Source organism: Camarhynchus parvulus, chromosome 3, assembly GCF_901933205.1.
Source record: "Camarhynchus parvulus chromosome 3, STF_HiC, whole genome shotgun sequence".
NCBI classification, from domain to species: Eukaryota; Metazoa; Chordata; class Aves; order Passeriformes; family Thraupidae; genus Camarhynchus; species Camarhynchus parvulus.
The window spans coordinates 10,820,026-10,839,603 of NC_044573.1; the positions used below are offsets into that span (position 1 = coordinate 10,820,026).

Consider the following 19,578-nt stretch of genomic DNA (forward strand, 5'->3'; position numbering starts at 1 on the left):
TTTCTGAGAGTTGTTTTTCTTTTCCCTGCATTCAAAAGAGATCCCTGAATGTATTAATTTTTCTAAGTTTTTCAGCTAAATGTCAATATGACTTGGTGTTTCTTTTGACTTTATGCAAGCGACAGCCTGGAAAACTGTTGGCAAGATGAAAGACTGGCAATATCATTGAAGCAAACCTTTGATAACCAAACAAATGATATCAGGAAAAGACTGTAGCAAAAATACCTGAAGTTTTATTAGATATCATAGTAGTATATCAAGTTTCAGCAAATTATGGGTCCCTGATTTTGTTGCGCACTGCCTGTCTTTAAAGAGAGAGCAAAAGTCTCACCGTGAGTCTCATCCTGCATTTCTTAATCCCTTTTTTGGATTAATAAGAGCTGTATGATACTTAATGTGCAACCAGCTGCAAGTTCCCCTCCAAAACCCAATAGGGTTCCTTCAGAAAATCATTTAAATTGTGTTAGTGACCTTTGCTCCTAGGGTTTGCAATTGGGTTTTGTTTTTTGCAGAACTGGCTAGAGTTGAGAAAAACTTATTATGAAACAAGACTTTTAGGCTTTGGACCCAGATATTATTTCTTCTTTAGAAACTGGATGCTTCATAAATGATTATATCAGATGAAGGATAGACATCTGGAAGCATAAAACGGGGTTGGGAGGGAAAGGAGAGATGAAGAACTGAGAAGTAATTAAGTTCTGGAAATGGGATTTGGAATTGCTATTTTATTTTCACTATTCTATTACAAGTTCTTTATATATCTCAAGTATTTAATCTTTCTCACAGTTTTTCATCCCTAAAATAAGGTTAATAATATTCACTGTCTCCTCTACCATTCCCTGTCTTTTTTGTTTAGTGATGTCTGAGGTTTAAGAACAAATTTCATTATATTTTTTTGCCAATACCTACTGCAAGTGAAGTAGATCTTACTTATAGTTTTAGATGTGACATATTATGCACAGTATTGAGCTGTAGTTGAGATACAAACATTGGAGCAAAAATGATGAATAAATTATTGTAATGTAGAGTATTCCAGGCTGACTTATGGGTAACTAAATTCCTGGTGTATTCATATGTATTCTTTGCAAACAAATGTTCTTCTTTGGAATATCCATTTTGGGCCTGGTTTGTGGCTTATTTCTCATAGCATGACATGGCAACAAGATCTGTTGAGTAAAAACTGTTTTTTTTTTATAAAGAGGTGCTAAAAATGTGACATCAAGAGAGTTTTATCTACTTTGCAAGCAAAAGCAAAGATGCTTTTTGGAAATGAATTGAAAACCTCCTAAAATAGGTGTAAAAATGTATTTTAATGGATAAATGTCAGCAGAGAAGAATTTTCTGAGGTGTACTGCACTCTAATGGTACTTGCTGATGGCATTGTGTAAAGGATTTTAGGGCTTTCCAGCAGAAATAATTTACAAAATGTCACAGAATGTAAAGCTTTGTGGTGGCAAAAAGGTGTAAGGGAGAAACAGTGATTTTCCTTAATACCTGGTTAGGCTAAGGCTATTCTGAACCATACAGACTGATTAGTTGGTAAAGAGGAAAGAAAGCACTTTTGTAAGCTTCCAGATTTTGGTTTTTCTGCTAGTAAGAATTTGCCTAGAAGCATAAGATGAATTTGTTCATTTGTGTTTGAATTGAAATGAAGACCTGATTTTCATCAATGTAACAGTGGAATGATTCTCCTCAGGCAGTCTTTGAAAGCAAGGGAATATTCTGTCTGACTTCAGAAATTTTTGGATCAAGGGGTTTGGTTCTACCTCAGAGTGCTTTAACTCTCTGCCATGGAGTTTAGCTATATTATTTTTCATGAGAAATGTATCCAAATGTGTTGTTTTACTAACGATTTATAAAACAGGTTGTGCAGAAATAATTTCTATCTGATCTTTCTATGATGAAATAATGTTACAATAAGGGGTTTCAAGGGTACGTAGCTTCAATGACTTTACTATAGCATTTGATATCATGGAGGTCTCATGAGGATATCTTGAGATAGCAGTTGGACAGTAGATTAACGAGTCATTCACTTGTTTATCATGCAGAGTGAGTAGTTGTTTTTAAAAGGATCGCTAGACAGTCCAAATGGCCATGTGAAAATATGTAAGTGGGACTGACCAGACAGTCCAGCTCCACACTGTTTGCCATTTGGATGAAATGACCAGACAGAGAGTAAATGACGCCTGTGTCATAGCAGAGGATCACCTACTGAAAATGCAAAATCTACAGGGGGAAAAAAAAAGAATTGGTTAAACATATGTGAAAGGGAGTCCTAGGTTGCATTCTGGTTCCTGTGGTGTTAGATCTCATCAGGTATTAGAGAGCCACGAAGAGGCAGTGATGTGCCAGCTCCTTTCCATGGGGGCGTCTGCATGATGCATTCAGCTGAACTGCACAGCCAAGCAAGGCCTGTAAATGGGATCCCAGGGAAAGAGTGATAGGAGAACTCTTTCTAGTGGCACAGACAGATCCCAGAATGAGCAATCCACAGTGCTGACCCAATGTGCTCAGTTTCAGTTTGATTTTTAAGCAGAATGACAAGGGGGTTGGAGAAAGCAAAGCACTTTGGCTAAATGAGATGTAAGCAAGTCTGAGATTGCAGGAGGGAGCATGGAGGATTCACTCCCTGAAATCTGTGAGCAAGTCTACTGAACTTGAAAACTCCTAATCAGAGGAGAACTAAAGCATTATCTATATCTTACATGTTTAATCATTAAAGGAATACAAAAAAAGAATAATAAAAGAACTGGTTACTCTACTGTTGAACAGATTACTGGGGTTTGAAATAATATGTTATTGAGTTGAATAATATTGATATGTTTATTTTGTCTTCAAAATCTTTTTAGTCTGGTATTTTAATTTCACTAAGTAGTGAGGAAATATGGAATCTGTAGCTTTGAAGACCATAATACTGCTCCATTCCCTCCTCTGGAAAAAATAAATCTTCTGTTATAAATAACAGATGTACTAAAAACATGCTTTTAAATGGAAGTAGCCATAATCATAACAAGATTTTATGAATTTTTCTAGACAGAGTGTGCTTACTCACCTCTCATGATGTCTGTAGGAATTTGCTGGCAAACTAATGAGTGCATCCCATTCCTTTCCCTTTCCTTGTCATAGCTGTGAATGTTGCCACTATGGGATTACTGAAGATAGCATACACACCTCATGGAATAGTTTATGGAGTATCTAATAGAACATTCCTAGAAAAAAAAAATAAAGTACTTTTGAAACATATACTAATCTCTGGCAAAATATTGCATTCCCAAAATCTGACAAATGTATTTTTAAATTGCTGGTAAGATTTGCATGTGCCCAAAACCTGTTGCTACTTTTGATCAGCTGTTTTCACTGATGGTTTTGGGCAAGAAATTGCATGTTCAATTTCCTTAGTATAGGATATATATTTCTTTTATTGGAAACATATGAAGTAATTTTTTCTCTCTGTTTTATCTATTCATCAAGGTATATTGTAGTGCAATTCTATTTCAGCAAATGATGATGCAGCACTTTTTATTTGTGGGGGAACAGGGTAAGATAGGCATTTTTATCTACTGAAATTGCTTACTTGCAAAGAAGATGTTGGGAGTCTGGAGGAATTGATCAAGTTGTTTCTGTATTCTTTTCGTAAATAAGTTTTTAGCAAAAGCTATTAATTAGAAGAAATTTGGGGATGTTTAAGGAAAACATGGCAGTGAGAGAGACAAGACTGTATGTTTATTTAGGATTTCCATGTGCCTCCTTTAAAAAGCCCTCAAAATATATATTTCAAGTTGTGAAAAAGAGACTTACATGGTCACTAGGTTTGGGACTTGGAATTCTGATTTAGTGATTTTTTTAAAAAATTCTTTAAGGATAATACTAAATTGTTGAGTGGTGTTTAAATCACACATGCCAGCAATAAACGACAAATCTCTGGTTGTTTTTTCTTCACAAAAACTGTGTCCTCTACTCAGATCCACTGAGTAATAAATTGCACTCTGCAATTTCATTCAAGAACCAACCAGGGAGAGAATAAAATCCTAAAGGTTTTTTTACTCACCTATTAATTGATAATAATGTGCTACCTTTCAGATATATCAGGCCTGTAGTTCTTATAACTGGGGATTGTATTTGATTTTTTAAATTCAGTCTTCTTTAAATGTCAGTGGACATGATTGTGATACCCAATTTCTATCGGGAACTACTTTCTCTTATAGAAGTACTAACAGACTTGGCTTTATTTCCTCTAATCCCTATGCAAAGATGTTGAGGAGGATTAGGTTATTCTTGGGTGAAATATCATTTTATTGTATTTTTAGAAATTTTATTATACAAAAATCTTTCATGAGCTACCTGACTTAAACAGCATGACTGTTAAAACTTTCTAAGTATGCTCAGGAACAGGGTTTTTTTTAAATAAATCCTCCTGAGAGGTCACATTCTCTCTGTGCCTGAAGTGAACCTGAAGGACTTTTAGCTTGTGGTCTGTACTGTGCTTGCAGTGCTTTCAGAATATAAGACTTAATGGGTTAGTGGGTTCTCTGCTAAATGCCTTTTTGGTATAAAATTTTCATTGGTCTTAAATCCACGAGAGTTTTGCCATTCCTGTTGTTTGTTTGTGGAATTAATGGTATGGTTGCACCCATTCTGACACGTGAGAGTTCTCCAGGGTCCAAGAATGACTAAAACAATTTGGCAGCATTTGTGCCTCTCGTGATCTCAAATGTTTGAAAATTGTCTTGGTTGTTCATTGCATTTGCATTAGTCCTTCTGGTATGTGCCTGGAACAGAAGTTACCTAGTTTGCTGACAGAATGTAGACACATTTTTTATTTAATATCTGACTTAAATTTACAGATAAGGTCAAATGGGTTTTTTTAGATTATTTCCTCAAGGACCTTGTTGAATTGGCTCTTTTATGAATAATCATTATTTTCCTGCACTTCCCTTTTTGACAACACAGACTATTTTTATTTGAATGTATATTCCACTTATAGAGACAGGCTGTATTCAGAAGTATAATTACATATGAAAGAATTACAAATTATAGATAATAAAGATACACTGAAAGGAGAATTCTTACCCAATGTATGTGAAATTGAAACGGGAAGTTTAATTGTGGAACATTTCTTAATGAATGTGATATGTCTGTGCTGTGAAAAGATAGAAACTGATATAACCAGTTGTATTAAAAAAAAAAGAAAGCAGTACCTACTTCTTTTTATGGAGATAGACCAGAATTCTAAATGAAAAAGTGAAGGAGGTATTTTAAGCTCATTGATTAAAGGCCAGTGTAGGAGCCAAGGAAAATGAAGGAAATCTACCACTCAGGTGTACTCTTGAAAGCAGCGAAATAGGATTCTTGCTTTTGTAAGAGATTAGATTGCTGTGAATGCAGTACAAGAGCTCTCCAAGGGGTAAGACCTTCACACTGGCCATTTCAAAGAGTAGCCATTCCTCAGGAAATTGTCCAAGAAACTAACCATATGGCCAGTCTGGGCCACAGGAAAAAATAGTAGTAAATCAGCAGGATGCAGTTGGACTATGTATTCTTTGACTCAGAACAGGTGCTTTCACATTATATTTAGGACCTGTCCAAGCACTAATAATTGAACAGCAATGCTCAGGTCAGAATTTGATAGCAGCACTGAATGTGTTTTATCTTGGAAAGGCAAGGATCCAATGCTGGATCCATAGGGCAGCATTTTCCTAGAGGTTATCCTGGTGCTTCATCTCTTAAAAGGCAAAGATTGTTTTGCTTTGTGTTTATTTGGCTCTCTATTGACTAAAATCGCCCCTCCTTCCAATTTATATTTCTCTTTTTGCTTATCTATTACCTCTAAACTTCTATTTTCTCATTCTTCTTGTTTTTCGCTTCTTTTTCTTGGTCTTGGAGTCTCTTTGGCTTTAGGTATTAAACAAATCAACCAAAAATGGACAAGTCCAGTAACATTTCATGGTTTTGTGCCTTGCTTTTCCAACAAGACTGGTTCAGATTTCTGATTTTTTTTTTTTTATCAGAGCAACCAACTTTCTATCAGGATACAAGTCCATCATAATAAAATGCATTTGTCCTCATTACCATCTAAACTTCTGCTGAATAGTTGTTTTGGCTGGGTAAGTGTGAAGTGTGTAAAGATGATGACTTAGTCTGAATTGAACAACTACATTTTGGAAGCCAGTGGTGTGTATACATACTACAAGGCCAGTGTCTCTAAGCATCCCAGCTTGTGTTAATCCAATGATACAACTTGGATTTTATCTGCCACAAATCTCCTGCTCTAGGAAGATACCAGTTGAATTGGCCCAGGTTCCTCTAGAATTTCACCAAGAGCCTTCAGGTCAGTGTAAACATCTGTTGGAATTTCATGCTAACTTTGCTACTTGACCGTGACTATGTGCCTCCTATTGATTCTGCTCACCATTGTGTGCCAAAAAATGCCATATAATCCTTGGTTCAGCACTCCTGCAATCTGCTGTTGAAATCTCTGTCAGCTGCACTCATTTAATTGCAGTGCTCCTCTTTTACTTCACATGCCATTTCCGTTTAAGGAGATACACCTGTTACTATCCATTATTCTTTTTTTTTTTTTTGTTAATGAATATAATACTCATCTTGTGTTGATCACATTTTCCAGAAATGACAGGATGTCTGAGATTCTCATGAACTTTCATTTTAGCATTCCCCAGTTTTCACATCACCTGATTTGCATTGCTGATTCGTTCTGGATGTTGAACCACATTCCACTAAAATTTCCTCCCTCACATATTTGATTCTTATACCAAGTCAGAATTACTCATATTCCTTATTGAATGATATTAAACACAGTAATAAAGGTATGGAAATGTATGTAGCAATCATAATGGGTTTTAGATGGCCTGTGTTACTGCAGATGGCTTGTACAGGTTTGAAAGGTTGACAGGAAATATTTTATTCCTTTACAATCTCCTTGAGTGCCCTAACTCTCCTTTTACTGCTATGTCTTCCAATTTCTTTTCCTTAAAATTGGTTCCTTTCCCATTTCTCCATTTCCTGTGTGGTGATCTTTTCCAGTTTTCAGTGATGTTGGCCTCTTTCAACCTTCCCAGTTCTACTGCCAGCCCCTTTTTTCTATAAAGACCTGGCTAAGGGGTTAACTGTTTTCAAGGGGCTCACAGTTCTTTATTCAGTATATTTATTCTTTTGCATATTTTTCTCCTTTGAACCACTCTCTCTAGAATTTGGTGACTCATAATGACTTTTTTCTCACCCACAGTGAAACCTTTGAAGCTGTGTGTGGAAGAGTAAACTTTTTCTACCTTAAGCTGTAATTTCATTCAACTTCCTTTTACTGCTGTCTCCAAAGGTGGGATTTAGAGAGCTTTAACACAGTGGTGTGTTGTAATGCTGCCTATTGTAATACATAATACACTTTATTAAATATATATGATACAGTTTCTTATAAATGTACTTAGGAAGTGACACAAATGGAACAGCAGAGCACCAGGACCTCCTGCTCAAAATTGTTAATGCTGTTCATAAAAGAAATCCATATGCAGTACTACAGAGCTCCCATGCCTTGGAAATCATGCTGAAAACAAAACTGAACGCTTGCTGTAGTGGAAAAGTTTAAATCAAACTGCCTACAGCAGCTCCTTTGGGAGCCCACGTTTGGGTTTGATACAGCTGGAGCAGCACTTGGGTGTTTTTCAGTGTAATGCAGCTGTTGTGGTTTCTCCCCACCCTGGGTTCCAATGTGCAGGCAGAGAGGCTTCACCAGCCTTGCAGAGGAGAGGAAATGCTCCAAGAAAGGCGGCTGCCAGGGACTTCCTTGAAATGCAATTGTCTGGGAAGATCAGCAGATAAAGGGAATGCAGGGAGATCAGCAGATAAAGGGAATGCAGGGAGATCAGCAGATAAAGGGAATGCAGTTTCATTCCTGCTGATTCTGAACGCCGTTCACGTAGGACCTGTCAAAGAGCTAATGTTGCTTTTGTCTTGCTGCTCTATCACTACAGTCTTAGAGAGAGGTCCAAGTAAGCCATTAATAAAAAATAAAATGCTGTAAATAAAGAAATAAGAAGCTAAGGCTTGATCTGGGGTGATTTTTTTCCCTCTTTAGAATCAAAATAGCTGAGGAAGTCAAGCAAAATTAGTCCAAAAACCAAGGGCCAAAAGTAAGGAATTAATCAATTTTCATGACTAGCAACACATTATGCATCACCAAGAACAAAACAGAAGCAATGAGATAAGGTCTAATGATGCAGCTTATAAATTGCAGATGGCCTGTTTGTGAGACATAAAAATCGATTGTAGTCTATAAAGATTATAATGGTCTCACTGGAGGTTTGGAAACGCTGTCTGTCATTAGAATTCATGAGGGGATATATTAACCTTTCCCTCAGTAAAGATTTTATGTTCACCATTTGACAATGTGGAGGCCAGGTAGCCTAGCTCAGCCTGTAAGCAATTCCTGCATGAGGTGGAGCTCAAGAAAGCTGAGGTGCTGCTTCTGACAGAACTTCCATTGCCTTCACCAAACATTTCCCATGGAAGCAGAGTGTTTTTTCTTTTCATTTTTATCATTACCAGAGAAAGAATGAAGAGAATTATGTCTCCCCTAGCACTGAAAACATGGGCTAAATGGTGTTTCTAACCAGAGGTAATTGTGGAGGGAGATGATCAAGGTCTTCCAGCATGAGCTAAGGAAGAGAGGAACCATGGCAGTGCGTTGCCTGCCTGAGCTCAGGAGGGAGGGAATACGTTTATCCTTTTAACATTTGATCTCCTTTATTTTAACCTTTAATTACATCAGTGACTCTCTATATGAGAGGGGAATTGGAGTCTATTCTGAGCTGTGAATTCCAAAACCTGTTTCTCTATAGGGATAAATAATTTATACATTCTTGCAATCCGGCAATTTAATGAGCCCTTATGCATGAAAACAAATTTGTAGCTCTTCTTTGCTACTGCAGAGCTATTCAGTAAAAATATCTGGGGTGAAAACAGGCAGAAGTTGTGTGCAGCTTCTGTTATCTCACTTGAATTTTGAAAAGTGGTGATGCTGTGACAATTGTCTTCAGAGTAGTTAAATTACTGTTTGGCTGCTATGAAGATCTGGAGCCACCAACTATGTGTTTAGTCTGTGCTTATCCAATGCTGGATCCTATATAATACAGGCCAAATAATTCTATAGAATAATTTCTTAAAAAATTAAATAATTTGTAAGTCCAAGAGTTTAAAAATGAAACAGGAATCACCCTACAGGAAAATGCAGTCTGGAAACACAGAAAACCATATTTACCATTCACATCTTTTACACTATCTCTAGATGGTCCCTACTACTGTACTATACTAATAAAAAATCCACTTCAAATAGAATTAAGTTTAATTTTGAAGCACAAACTTATTACAATATGCCTACTGATTAAAATATGCTTGCACGTAGCTAAGCTGAGGTTTTTTTAATGAAGTGATTCATCATTAGAATATTATTAAGAATTTTAATGAAATACTCCCACAGAAACGTGTCTGTTGCAAGAAATATGTCATCAGAGATAAAATCCTCATTTTAGTTTAGAAAGGGAGAGCTGTATCCCTGCAGCATCAATAGTTTAGTGGCTAGGGCATTTATCTCCAGTGCCTGTTTTTTTTTAATAAATGAAATATATATGTGTTTGTATATATATATATATAAAATTCTCTTTAGAATAAGTTTTACCTAAGTGGGCAAGTGCATCTCCTATCAACACATGAAAACATGAATATGTACAAAGATGAAAGGGATATATTTTTCTTCTGGGTGAAAGCAGGCTGCAAAAACCTCTACATTTTTCTGCTTGAAGTCAAGTTGAAGTCTTAGCTTCAGCTACAGAATATTAGATCCTTTAAAACTTAGTGTATTATTGGACATGTTCTTCTGACAAAGTCATATTCAAGGCATTTGTGCTTCATTTTGGTATTTGTGAAGATGTCTTTTTCCAGAAGTAGACAGATCAAGGTGCCTGAGGTGACCTGTCTCCCAAAGATGATGATTTTTCAATGAACAGCACCAGATCATATGTGCAAAGCCTTGTCTCCATTCCTCAGAGTCCTTACAGACTAATTTACAGTAATGCTTTAACTTCCTATTTCCATGTAGTCATAAAGCAAGAAAAGGGAAAAAAAAGCAAAAAAAAAACCCCACCAAAAACTAGGAGAAAACAACTGAAAGCATCAAAGAACTGATAGCTTCCAGTATAAGTTTGTTTTGAAAATAATTTATATGTGTCTTAGCTTTATGCAGTAAGTATGTTTAAGCCAGTGTCTTTATAAAATTAATGTCAGGATGTTTTAGGAATCACTTGTGTTGATGGAAAAACTCCACAAGGGATATGGCCTAAGTCCTTTTAGCTATCAAATTGTGATTGTCCTTCACCATTTATGATTTGCACCGAAAGGCAAGATTTGAAGAAGTCAGATATGAATGTGTGTCACATTTTCACATGAAATTACTGAATTTTCAAAATCAGTTGACCCTAAATAGACCTTTATGCCAATTTTAAAAATAATTTTTTTGTGTGTTAGCCAAATCCTGACTAAACTACATAATTTTTAGTTGAAATGTATGAAAGCTTCTGGCAAGTAAAAAGGTAACCTTCTCATGTATCTGTCAGAAGGCAGGAAAGGAACTTCCTTCCCTTCTTCAGGACATCTATATCGATATTAAGATGTGAAATGGCTGCTTTGTTTCAGTTGAGTTACTTGAGTGGGAGATATAGTGCCCAAATGGCTTGGTCCTTCACAATCTCTCTGGGAGCCAGCAGGTATTAAAGAAATAAGAACCTTATTGACCATTTAACACAAGCCTGGAGCTGTAACTTATATTACCTAAAGATGACACAGCCATTAGCATATCATTGCACCCATTAGTTATTCTGACCACTTTGGGACTGCTGCTTACTCACCTGCAAAGGAGAATTGGTTATTCCTGCTCTTAAAAGTATTACATGGGCAGGTTTGTGTTCTGTTTTTTTTTTTTAATCTAGTATGGTTAAAGGGATACTCAGATGGCTACAGTATCTGGATTAGTTAGTGGTTAATCTTGTTATGTTAGAAAGAATTTGGTATATTTATGGCATTTTTTTAGATTTTTTTTTAATAGCCAAATTGGCTTAGGCTCTAACAATTTGTGTTGCATAACGTTTTCCAACTGAAGAACTTGAGACAGAAATGTCCTAAAAAAGGATGGTAATATACTCAATTATTTTTTCTTTAAATTAACATAGAATTATTTCTGTCTTAGCAGAACATTTATTCAGCTAAATCTTGTTTAGTCAAATACCTGAAAGATGCCAAAGTAGCAAAATGAAGAGTAGTAGTGAATGATCACTGCTGTTATTATGCTACAGAAATATTAATGCATGGCCTCAATATCAGTGTGCCCTGAATGAAGATGCCACTTAAGAAAATAACAATGTTTTAGGGCTCTACTGAAAGAGTTGATATTTAATTCTCTTGATCAAAAAGCATCAACAACATACCAATAAGCACGTGAAATCTCCATATTCTAATGATAATGGTTATCTTTAGTTCTCTGTCTAGACCTCCTAAATGGTGCTAAGTGAATTAACAAATGCAAGGATGAGAAATGATTCAAGCACTCTGTCCTCAATATTAATTTTTCTAGATGCCGGCAGAAGTTGTATAACCAATAAAGGAAGAAGTGCCAAGGCATATTCTCACACCTTTATACTTTGACAGCCCAGAAGTGTTAGGAGGAGAGGGGCAAGTGGCTACAGTGCCTTAACAGAGAGGCAGGCAGACAAAATGGCATTTCTTTGTGAAGTGGCTGCTAATTTCAATGCCTCCTTTTTATTACTGATTATATCCTTTGAAAAATGAACAAAATAATGAATTATTTATGGAGAGATTAGGGATGTCATTCTCATGGAGAACTATTTTATAAGAAAATAAATTCAATGGCAGACATCTGTAAGGCAAAAAAAATAATGTTCACTTAATAAAGTTTTTTTTTCAGTGGTATTGAATGGCACCCAAAGAAAGAGAAGAGAATAAGAGAATAGCTCTGCTACTCGCATAAAAATTCCATAGCCTTCATTTTGAGCACGAGTATATTTCTGTTTATCTTATTTCATTGTAGTTTCATACTGTATGTGGAAAAAGAGGCATAAGGATGCAAATGTGGCTGAGAACAAAAGTGGGAGAAGAACAGAATGAGTTTAAGAACACAGCAGAAATATTCAAAAAAGTAATAACAGGAAAGAGGGAAAAAATGAGTTCCATATGCTCAGAGAACAAGAGTGTGAAAAGAGAATTGTAAGATGATGAAAGAAAAGGTATGGACTTCTGTGCTAAAGAAACTACAAAAAGACTGTAATAGAAGAGTACTAAAGCAAAACCATAGAAAATAGGAGAGAGTAATAAATAACATTACAAATACAGGATTCGGTCCTGGATAAATAGAACTTGCTCTATTAAGTTCAGTTTTAGCTACACTTATTACTGACAGCCTGGTCTACAGTAGCAATTTTCCTGTAGTAATTAAAACAAAAATTATTGACCTGAAGTAGTTGTAGTTGAGCTTTTTGCATCTCTGCAGTAGCTAGGATGGGCCTGGCTTAGTGCTGTATGTCTCCCCACAAGATGCATTAATACTATCCTTAAATTAAAACAGTCCCACAAGCCTGTGCTTCCACGAGCACAGACTTCCCTAGGAAGCAGCAGCACGCTTAGCAACACTGGTATCCATGGCAGTACCTACCACGTACGAGTCTAAATGTGGAAACTGTCTCCCCTTTCACAGTTTTTTATGTCACTACGATCACGCTGCCTGCCATCAGCCCCAGCCCTCATTCACAAGCTGGAGCTGGAGCATGCACAGACTCACAGGGAGCACGGTCTGATGGCTGCTCTTCCCCCCTGCAAAGCCCAGGCTGCTCTTTCAGGGCTCTCAGGTCAGTTCCTTAACTGGATTACAAAGCAGTCTCTTACTGCTTTGTAAGCAGTAAGAGCAATATTTTCATTATGATCAAGTTCTTGTTATGGTAGGTGTGATACTGTACATGCAGCTTCTGCACGTGTTTGTCGCATCTTTCTTCATCTCCTTTAACATCATCAAAGGGACTGTGCTGAGCACCATTGAAAATAGGGTGTACTGGCTACTCCTCTGGTACATGTGTGTAGATAAACATATCATCTGCAGCATCTTTATGGTTGATCGAAGTTACACCAAAACCAGTTCTTAAGTTTGCTTAAGCAGCCTCACAAAAATTAGAGGCTGTAACCAGCTTGGTGAAGGTTTCAGGAGGAAACTCTCTTGTGAGCAATGATGCCCTTGGAGGAAGATGAACTAATCAATATCTGGCATCGTTAACTACATCATTAGGTCAAAGGCAACTATCTGTCTGTGACTAAAGGAGAATATTGCCTGAGGAGGGGACAACCTAGGTACAATTACCCATCTTCCTTACAGAACTCTGTGCTAGGCACGGAGGTCACTGCCCCAAGCTGAAGTTCCCAGGCATCAAATGGCAAGAGCACGTTGCAGCCTGAACATGGATTAACCTGGGGGCAGCGCTGTCAAAGGGGAAGTCCTTTGAAGCTCTTTGCCATAAAAAAAATTTTAAAAAACACCAAAACAAATCCTTTTCAAGCCATCTTTACCACAGCCAACAGCAGTGTTTTGGGAGTGCAACTGCACCCTGTCTGGATGTAATCTCCAGGTGCATTTTGAGCAATTCTGCACTAGGTGATGGCTGACTGAAGCTGCTGTAGGCTGCAGAGCCTTTCTAGGAGCATGGGGCAGCCTTTTCAGCCCCAGAGCAGCTGCCAGGGCTGGGTGCTGCAGTCGCTCCGCACCCTGGGGTTCTCCAGGACCCACAGCTGCTCCATGGTGCTGTCAGCAGGTGATGCTCCCTGGTGCAGGCTGTTCAGGTAGTACTTAAAAAGACAAAACAATTTAATTGCTTTATACAAAGAAAAAAAATAATTTACTCTTAAAATGGGAATGTTCTCAAGTCTTTGTGTCTCAGTCCTTTATCTCTTCCACTGGGATGAGCTCTGGCTCCTTTCCCCTTGGTTGCGGCTTTTGATTCTCCTCCTGCTCCTCTCCCCGTCTGTCCCCCAACAGCTGTGCCCTCCTTCATCCACCAAAGCCTGTTTGAAGCTTTGCCATCCCGCCCACCCCCCTGCAGCTGTTTGCCCGTGTTCCCAGGGCTCTGGTTTGGCTCTCCTTGGGCCTCAGCAGCTGCCTGGCTCTGCCCTCGCGGAACGGGACGCGCTTTCTCTTCCCAGGACACAGCCCCTGCCCTGGGTCAGAGCCGGGATGTTTTCTCCTTTGCTCCTCTGCCTCCAGCTCCTTCCCTGGCCTCACCTCATCCTCAGCAGCTGTTGCCTTCTGCAAGTTTGGCTCCAGACCCTCTCCCCATCCCAGCCAGCTCCTGCTGGGTTCTCATCCCCCTTCCCAGACCTCAGCAGCTGTTCCCAGGCACCAGCCCTGCGCTGCTCCGAGCCCTCTCCCCCTGTCTGAGCCACAGCAGCTGCTGTTGTTCCCCTTCCCCACCTTCTGCTTCTGGCCCCTCTCCCCCACCTCTCAGGTTTTTGGTTGTTAATTGCTGCCCTGAGATGTGGGAAAGGTCTCTGTTTCAGCCCAGGTGTCCGAAGAAAGAGTTAGAGCTCTTCGGTTTTTGGTCTTGAAGTTGTTTATTAAATCTTATATCTACAAAATTTTCTTTCTGCCCAGCCGAGATCTGCTCAGCAGGGCAGCCAAAGGCACTCTGACCGCCCCCGAGGTGGTGTTGTCTTTTTATACTACAAACTACGTATAACATATTTACAGTTAATTCCCAATACCTCTCATCTGTATTAGACAGTGCACTTCTACTCTAAACCAATCCCCAAGTGCCAGCGTCACAGCAGAAAATGGAGAACAAGAAGAAGAAAGGCTAGACATGCCCAAGTTCCTCAATCTTGTCCCCATAACCCGCATACCAAAAATCCTAAAATCTACATTTTCACCCTGTGATCATTTTATTATTATACTATTTAAACTTCTGTGGCTTTCAGGTCCTCATACAAAGCTGGTAATTTTCTCCATGGGTCAAAATCAAATCCCCAGGTGTTCTGGGCTGCGTGTCAGGGTCTCTGAGCCCCCAGCAGGGTCCTTGGCCACTCTGGACACCTGGAGGGTTCTGACACCCACCTTTCCCTTCTGGTGCTCCCAGCCGCAGTGCCGGGGCTGGGACACGATGTCGGCTGAATTCCTCACATCACCCTTCATCACCTCAGGTCATAGCAGTGCCAGGATGGTGAGCAGGGGGACAACATGGGCCGTGGCAGGAGTGCTGCCAAAGGGGAGACCTGTGGGACCCACAGGAATATCCCTCATGCCACGGGCAGCCTTGGGATAGGTAAAAACACAGGCACAGAAGTGGAAAGAGCAGCCAGGACAGCTGTGGGAAAGCCAGGGCTGCCTGCAATTGCTCCTCAGAAGGCAGGACCTTCTCATGGTGTATAAATGGAAACCTGGGAAACACAAAATGCTGTCCCAGTTTTGGGCAGGAAAGAGGTTTGCAGCAGCTGCCTGGGATGCCTGTGGTGTGTGGCGTGGCTGTGTGTGCACAGGCGTGGATGCTGCTTTAACATTCTGTCTCACTCTGAGCAAACTGCTCATTACAGCCAAGGTATGGGCTGTCAGGGAGCTGCCACGAAGAAGGGACTTCCAGCAGCTCCCATGATCAAGATGACATGTAAAGATGGTATCATTTTCCTTTTCTGACTCACTTGTTTACCTAGAGAGCTGTATTGTGTTATTGTACCAGCATGAGCTGTGAAAAAGGATAGTATGATCTGGGTGCTGGTTGGGGGACAGAACTGTACCTCAGTGTTCAGGGATGTCCTGACAGAAGCTCTGATGATGGCAGCAGCCTTGCACAGCTTCTGTCCTGCTCCCACAGGAGCAACCTGGGATGAAGGACCCAGGAGTTCACCCTGGCTGGCAGCTCACTCAGGTCCCCACTTCCAAAAGTGACATCAAAATGCAAATAAAGAAGTCTGGAAGAAGTCTAGTCTAGCAGTTAACATCTCAGACCTTCAAAAGCTTCCCCCCTATTATATTTTTTAATCTTGAAGAAGCACTACTCCATTTTCCTCTCATGTCAGCAGGAAATCACCTGGACATCCCTTGGTACTGCCTCAGTGTAGTCCATCTGCTACTAAAACCCAAAACTCTTCCCTCCACAGCCAGATGAGTGCAGGTTATTTATTTTAGAGCCACAAGTAAAACTGCCATAGAAATGTTGCTGGATGGAGTGATACCTATTTTGAATATAAAGAAAAAAGAAAATTAATATAAAAGAGAAAAAGAAAATTAATAGGAATAAGAGTGAAGGAACTTGAGTGGATCCAGGCCATGGCTGGGTGTAGATTGCAAAGGGAAGGAAGGTGAGGCACCCTGAAGATCAGGAAGAGCTCAGATGTTTGTTGTGGGACAGTTTGGAAGTCCAAGCAGTAGTGGTAGGGTGGTTTCCATCACTCTTTTTGAGGAACTTCAACTGAGGTGGGTTTCTAATGTTGCTGAACTTGGTTTAACTTCCTGCTTTCCAGTGAGGTGGGATACGAACTAATAAGAAGCTTCTGCTTCAACTTCATCCAGAAAGGAAACAGTGTCTCACATCATGGTGAATTCAAGAACTAAGCCAGCACATCATGAATGAATGGTTACGTGTGGGGGACTCCCTGCAAACACTCAAGCTAGTTCTGATTTAAAATGCTAATTTAGGTGTCAGTGTTGCCTGATTTAAATCAGTGAAAGGTCTGATCCTATCTCTAAAAGGAATGAAAAGTTAAAATGCATGATAGAGCATTCAACTGTTTATCTATACTTAGCTGTATTTGGCGGGGGGAGGGTGTTACAGTTTGTGTTGTTTTTGTTTTGTTTTTTTCTATGTGCATCTGCCTTTAATTAATTACTTTATCGCCTCATTATCTGCTACTAGATGTACCCTGTAGGTGAGCAAAAAAGCCCTGCACTTATAGGCAGACCCATGTTTGCCTTCCTGAAAAGCAAAATCCTTCAGAGAATGCCATCTGATTCTGCTGCAATGCAGTGACTGGCTGGGGTTAAAAGCCTTGCACACAATTCCTGCTAGCTGGTCATTAATCTCCAGGAAAAGCCCCATGTCTTAATTGCTATTGTATAATTAGCAACCTCTTCCATCTAACCAGTGTTAAGCTGAAATAGTTATGTGCCAAGTCACCATCATTCTCTCTAAATGAGGATTTGGAATTACTGTTCAAAACAGCATGTGACAGTACAATTCTTATTTTTTTCTTTTATCATTCCTTTGAAAAATGCTAAGACCAGCACCATCAGTGCTCTGTGGCCAACTCTGAAAATCCACAGAGCTGCCACAGATCACTGCAGCATAAGTGGCTAAACAAAGTAATCCCCAAAATTGAAAATGTAAAGATGAGCAAAGTCTGTCAGGCTTCTTATATAAGTTATGTTGTAAAGGAGCCTAAAATACCAGCCAGAAGCTACCTCTTGATTTAGAGAATATGAAGCTGAAAGTAGGAAAAGAAGGACTTTAATACAACTGTGAACCTCAGGGCAGCCAAATATAACTAAGCTTTAAGAAATTGATGTAGTTTCCTTAATATCTATGGCCTGGGTATTTGAATGTTTGATATTGGATTAATTGATAGCTCAGTATCAATTGTAAGTTGATTTAAGTTTCCCTGTGGTATTTAGTATCTGTGTCTGGAAAAGGTTTCTGTCCTGAGGAAAATACTCTGTAGAAATACAATTCAGAGGTAGAAACATTGAAATATTTGAATAGCGAATTGATTTCTATCAATAACTTTAAAAAAATTCTCAAAAATTAAAATATAATGCAAAGTAATATAAGCTAAAGGAAAATCAATTTCAGATGAAGACAGTGTTCTAAAACTACTTTGGTTTTCTTAGAAATTTTCATCTAGGTGAACTTGTACTTCCTGAGAAAAAAAATTATTCCCAACCTTCTTTTCCCCAAAAATAATTAGCATTCAGCCAGTTAGATTCTTGTCTTCAGTGTGATCCTGAAAAGATTTTAGAAAACTGACAGAGGTAGGTTGAATAATCAGCCATAAATAACAGCGGAATTGTACACAGGAAATTCAGTGGCTGTTTTCTTCTCACCAACATAACTATAATTGGCAAAACAAAATTAATGCAAAAGAGATGAGCATCTGTTTTGCTTTAAGCCAGTCTCTTTCCTGGTGTAGTTTTCCAGGATTTTTGCTGGCTCATAAAACTATAGGATCAGGCCCAAGGAATTGGTGTGTAGTGTAATTTTGTGTTTTTGAGGTGGTGAATATCTAGTTGGAGACTGCTCTTCAAGCAGGGCTTCATCTTTTCTCTTCTTTTCCTTCCTTCTTTCTTTTCCTGCTTTTTGCCTGTGTTACGTGGTTAAAATGATAGAGGAGTTTAAACAAAGGTCCCCAACTGTCTCTTTCTGAGAAGAGCTTGAAAAATTCAGGATGAATCAGCAAGAGATATCTAAATAGTTCCTCACTTTTATTCCACTGGAATATCATATGGCATACTTAATGTGCTGTCAGTGGATTTTTATAAATGCTTGTGTCCAAAAAAGGGAGGTCAGAAGCTCTACCGCCCTCATCAGAAACTTTTTATTTCATTTTCTTCGCATTTAATCCTCTAGACAGAAGCATCTGAATATTTAGCACTCAGTAATAACTCAAACATAATTCCCCTTTTCTGTCATGTTTTGCAGAAGTTTCTTGGACCTTAAGACAGGTTTTCCCTATTTTTGCAGTAATATTTCCAATATTCTATAGTATCCTTTCTTAAATTATTATTTTATTTTGAGTTTTGCTTGTTCCCTGTGGCCTTAAAAAAATTAAAAATTTTAGCATTTTTTAGGTTTGGAAAGGCACTTTTCTAACTAATTCTACCAAGCATGCTAAAGCTCTGATCTCTGTGGAAAATTCAGCTGCTGTTTTATAGTATTTAAAAGTGGACACTGGGATTTCTACAGTTGCTCTCTCTATTCTCATCACCTTGAAAAACACATTTGATGAACAACATCAAATTATGTGTGATAAAGACAAGTTACAGGACAGCAGACAAATATGATATTAGAGTGAAAATATGTTCTGTCTTAATTTCAAAATGTTGAGTTTAAATGTTTTTCTTACCATTTTAATTGACCCAAAAGACTAAAAAGAAGAGGCATTACAAAGAAAAATAAGAAAGAATGAAAAGGAGTGTTCTAGGTGCTGGTTCTTTCTGAAGAAATTCCTTGAAATTATGTAGCATTTATTCTTTATTGCTTTCATTACACTTAGTCAGTTCAGATGAGCCTAAACATCTGTTATGTAATAATTTAGGCAGTACAAATATACTACAGGTGTCCATCCAAAACCAAAATTTGGGGTTTGGCCTATACCCATGTTATGGGGGTTCAGGTTTGGCATGGATATGTTTTACTTCTACAAGCAAATTCAGAAGCTTTAGAATAAATATAGGAATTTCCTGATGCATTATTAATAAAAAAATAACAGAAAATGTGGAAAGTTAGAAATAAAGAATGAATTTCCAGACATTTT

General features: G+C 38.5%; 1 protein-coding gene across 33 annotated transcripts in view; it reads left to right on the top strand.

Annotated features, from left to right (window-relative positions):
- The window catches only part of NRXN1 (neurexin 1), a 675,546-nt gene that overhangs the window by 20,864 nt on the left and 635,104 nt on the right, over positions 1–19,578 (top strand). The window lies entirely within an intron of this gene.